Source organism: Neofelis nebulosa, chromosome 2 (assembly GCF_028018385.1).
Source record: "Neofelis nebulosa isolate mNeoNeb1 chromosome 2, mNeoNeb1.pri, whole genome shotgun sequence".
Classification (NCBI taxonomy): Eukaryota; Metazoa; Chordata; class Mammalia; order Carnivora; family Felidae; genus Neofelis; species Neofelis nebulosa.
Window position 1 is genome coordinate 177,498,065 of NC_080783.1, and position 4,589 is coordinate 177,502,653.

The window sequence follows — 4,589 nt, forward strand, 5'->3', positions numbered from 1 at the left end:
AATGGAGGGGCTGAAAATCCCTCAGGAAAAGAATGGGTGGTTGGCTGCTCCCCGCCACACCCTCCCTCGGATCCTCAGATGTGTCCTCACCCGCGTCGCCTGTTTTCAGAGAGGTGAACATATCGCTGTCTGTTTCTCATCTCCGGCACTGGCCCCGTGCTGGAGGCCAGGCACGCAGATATACACAAGCCGCGGTCTGGATCCCCTTGCCTGCTCGCGTCACCGAGAGGGCCTCAGACACACAGCAACCTCCGGCTTCCAAACGCGGGGCCAGATGCAGGGCGGGGGTCATAAGGAAACACACAGCCTGAGCTCCAAATCCAGAGGGAGCCCTCCTCCCGGCACGCAGCGCAGGGGAGAGGATTTGCAAGGGAAGGGGGACTTGGGGTTTGGGACAAGTGCCAGATGCGAACGGGGACGATGTCTCTGCAGCCTGGGTGTTGCTGATGGTGCCTCTCGGAGAGCCAAGGCCTCCGAAGCTCTGCTCCGGGTGGCCCCCAACGATTCTCGGAGCCGGGACGATGGGCCACAGGCCCACAGAGCCTCCCACTCCGCTGGTGCCCTTCTCCCTGCCCTCACCTCCCCGCCCCCTCTTTCCCTAGTCTACCCTCCTGAGAACACGTTTTACCGCTTCTCACTTGGAGGAGGCAGGGGCGGCACCGAGGGGAGACGTGGCGCTTGGCTCTCGTTCTAATTGGATCGCATGCCAGCCCCGCCTAGAGAGGAGCCCGGTCACCCCCAGTACGCAGCCCTGTATGCTCCTGTGGTGCCCTGGCCACATCGTCCATGCCTACGCCGACCCAGCGACTTCCCCTCCCTGCCCACTGGGCTCTCTCGTGCTTGGCTGATGCATCGACTGACCGTGGGAAGAATTAGCAAATGCCACCTGCCCCCACAGCAGTCAGTGTCCCCTGCCCGCTGTTTCAGACACTGTGCTTGTGACTCCACAGAGGCCAAACCCAGGTGCTGGCTCACCAGCCTCCTTCCTTCCACCCCCACCCCCAAGAGCACCCTAGGTTCTTGCCACACCAACCAATTTGGCCCTGCCCCTAGACGGGACACACCCTCGCATCCCTCTGGGCCTTTGCTTCTGTGCCTTCTCCTTCTGGGAAGGCCTTGCTTCACCTTCCGGCCCCTACTTATCTTCTAAGACTCGGCTTAAATGGCATCTTTTCTACAAATCCCTCCACCTCTGCCCCGTCCCCATGCTCCCAAAGAGACTCACCCTCGATTCGAGGTTTCTGAAGATCTTCCTTCTCCTGTAAATCATTTTGCCTCCCATCTGTTTTCGTTCCTGTCTCCCCCCCAAATAGACTCCTCGCTGCGTTTCTCTTTCCCCGGCCTAAAGCAGAGTAACTGGCGCATAGTGGGTGCACAGCGCCTGTTTCTGGCATGAATGCGCGGGCAGGAAGGGGTTAAGTGTGATTTTCGCCCCCTGGCACGGAGCAGATGGGAACCATTTGGGAATGCACCTCCTCCTCCCCAGCTCCAGCCCCTCCTGCCTGGGCTCCACCTCCCCGTGTCGTGTCCTGTCGTGTTGTGTGGGAGACTGAACCCCTCCACGTGGGCACCATCGCCCACCTGCAAGCAGGTGTGGTGGCTTCTTTCCTAGAAACCAAAGCCTGTTCTATGAACAGTTCTGTGTGTTCCCCACAGCTGATCCGATCTCCAGCGCTGACCACCCTGGGGCTAATGCTGCCAGTTAGCTTGTGAATTCCTGGAGGCGGCCCTCCCTCCGACAGAGATGGAAAATGGAGGGTTCGGGGCGCCTGGGTGGCGCAGTCGGTTAAGCATCCGACTTCAGCCAGGTCACGATCTCGCGGTCCGTGAGTTCGAGCCCCGCGTCAGGCTCTGGGCCGATGGCTCGGAGCCTGGAGCCTGTTTCCGATTCTGTGTCTCCCTCTCTCTCTGCCCCTCCCCCGTTCATGCTCTGTCTCTCTCTGTCCCAAAAATAAATAAAAAATGTAAAAAAAAAAAAAAAAAAAAAAAAAAAAAAAGAAAATGGAGGGTTCGTGCAGCAGCAGCCAGCATCAGGGAGCCGTCGGCAGGGCCGGGACACAGAGACAAATCAGGCCGAAGCTCTACCTTCCAAAGAGTTCGAGTGTGGTTGGCAGACCAGTGAGTGGATATGCATAATACAGTGTGGCTCAAGGTGAAAAATAATGCCCACGGCAGGGAGCAGAGAAGGGTGGGTGCACATGTGAGGACAAACGAAAAGACATCAAACCCGGCTTGGAGTGCTCCGGGAAGGCTTCCTGGCAGAGGCAATGCCTAATTAGGCGGAGTTTTCAGCATGTACAAACACAGGACCTTAGACAATTTCAGATCCAGACTCCCAGGGTGTCTGGAGCCTCCCCAGGGCAGTGTCAGGAACGGGGATGGGATCTTGTCATCTATAGCCACCCAGAACCTTCCATTGCCCTATACAGGAGAGGCCCATGGCCGGAAGCCCTTCAACCGTTGCTTGGGCTTCTGCCGTCCCTGCTGGTGCAGCTGAGGCCCCGCAGCTCAGAGCCTGAGGATTCTAAGATGTCTCATTCTTTGTCACACTCCCCACTTTTGTAGCCTTTTCCAAAGGCTAGACCACAGGGGCCTTAGAATACCACGTGTCTTAGAATCAAACTAAGTGCAGGATGAGGGGTCAATCCAATGGGTTTCAATTCATTCCCATACTGGGCAAGTCACTTAATCTGTTTTCTGATCTATTCAAAAAAGGTAATACTACCATCTTAGGGGTTGTTGAGGGGATGAAGTGAAATCAAGGATGGAAACTCATCTTCCAAGCCTCTTTTGCTCCCTTGAGCACACCATGCTCCTTTCTGCCTTCAGCAGATCTTCTCTTCGCTGGAAGGTCCTACCCCAACTTGCCCGGGGTAACTCGTACTCATGTTTCAGGCCTTCCCCTGAAGTCACCCCGCCCCCCGCCAGAAGAGCTTTCCCTAAGCTTCCCCTAATGCCTCAGACCCAAAGGGCTCGCAGAACCTGGACTTTCTTCTATGTCGTACTCGATGAACCTGAGCATCGCACAGGTCACATCTTTGCCAGCCAACTGTAAGGAGAGAAATTTTATGTCTCTTGTTCAATGCCCTATCCCCAACTAACCCTCAATGTCCCGCACACAGCCGGTGCTCAGTAAGCATCTATTGAATGGACGCACAGGTAAGCAAATAAATGGGAAATCAACGTGGGACGGCTATTATTAATACGTTATTCTCAGTCCCCCGTTTACCAGCGAGGTGACTCTGTTCCCTCATCTGCAAAATGGGAAGAAACGAATACCCCAAAGGACCCTGCAAAACAGCTATTGACCTAATGTCGCTATCACGCTTATCTCAGAGTAGTGTTACAAACAAGACAACAGGCCCACAATGAGGTCACTTATGCTCTCAGCCCCATGTCACCAAACCTAGGCTTAGTTACAGATTTGGCTCCCCCAGAAATGGAATCTGAAGCCAATCAATCAGGAACCACCTGCTCAGCACTAGCTGGGTGACCCTCCTGATAGACCCCAGCCAGCCCCTAAGGAAAATCACCCTGCTAACAACCAGTCCACGTGTGGCCTGTTACAACATCCCCGTTCCTTTCCTACGAAAGGCTTTCATTTTGCCCAGCTCCTCAGAGCTCCTTTCCATCTGCTAGATTGGATGCTGCCTGATTCAAATCGATTTTTGCTGAAATAAACTCTTAAAATGTTTAATATCCCTAAGCTTATCTTTTAACAGGAGCAAATCAACAAGTGACAGCGACCGTTCTTCAAGGCAGAGAAGAGCAAAGGCGCCTGCTTCAGAACCCAAACAAGATCCCTTCCCCACGTTCCCAAAGGCCAGGAAAGCATTATGTGATCCTCACGACGCCCGTATCACCCAGTGCCCTCCAGGTGATGCTTGCAGGGGAAAAACACACCCAAGGCTGTGCCGGGCCTGTTGCCTTGACAACCGAGGCTGCCCCTGTTCGGTTTGGGGCTGCGGCAGATCGGCTCACTCCCGCTTCCGACCAGGACAGAAAGGCGATCGAAGCCAGTTGCCTTGTGCAGACTCATCATTTCGAAGCCTCACTCTTCACATGTGTTTTCAATCTCGCACCAAACATGGCTTTCTGGTTTCCATTATCTTTGTTTTGTTTCAGAATAGAAATGTTTTACGGCCTGGGGAAGGGAGAGCGATGCCTGCGAGCCAGCGAGAGTGTGAGCTTGTATGCTTTTTACGCGTCCATCAGAAGAAAGAGGGATGAGAAAGCCAAGAAATCAGCGATGGCAGGCTTGCCTCAGACTCCTTCAAGTCAATCCCCGATTCCCCACGCACCTATCGAGAACCTACCCCATGCATGCAGATAGGCAGGATGAGAAGATGACCCACACATGGTCCCCGCAGGCGAGTAATTGCAATCGAACGAAGCAGATAAACTGACAGCGTTATAATACAAGACAGATTTTTCTTCTGGAAGGGCAGAGGAGAAAGTAGGGCGGGAACCGAGGAAGAGAATAAAGGAAACGCAGGAAGAAAGAACGGAGGGGGGAGGCGAAGGGAGGCAGGAAGGAAGGCAGGCGTAGTGGGAATAAGGGAAGGAAGGAGGCTCGTTGATGACTTCCT

At 54.4% G+C, this 4,589-nt stretch overlaps 1 long non-coding RNA gene across 1 annotated transcript; it reads left to right on the forward strand.

Annotated features, from left to right (window-relative positions):
* Window positions 1-2,003: 2,003 nt before the first annotated feature.
* On the forward strand, window positions 2,004-4,370 carry LOC131504686 (uncharacterized). Its single transcript, XR_009258114.1, has 2 exons — window positions 2,004-2,118; window positions 4,126-4,370. It is a non-coding gene; the product is annotated as an uncharacterized LOC131504686 (long non-coding RNA).
* The last annotated feature ends 219 nt before the right edge of the window (window positions 4,371-4,589 follow it).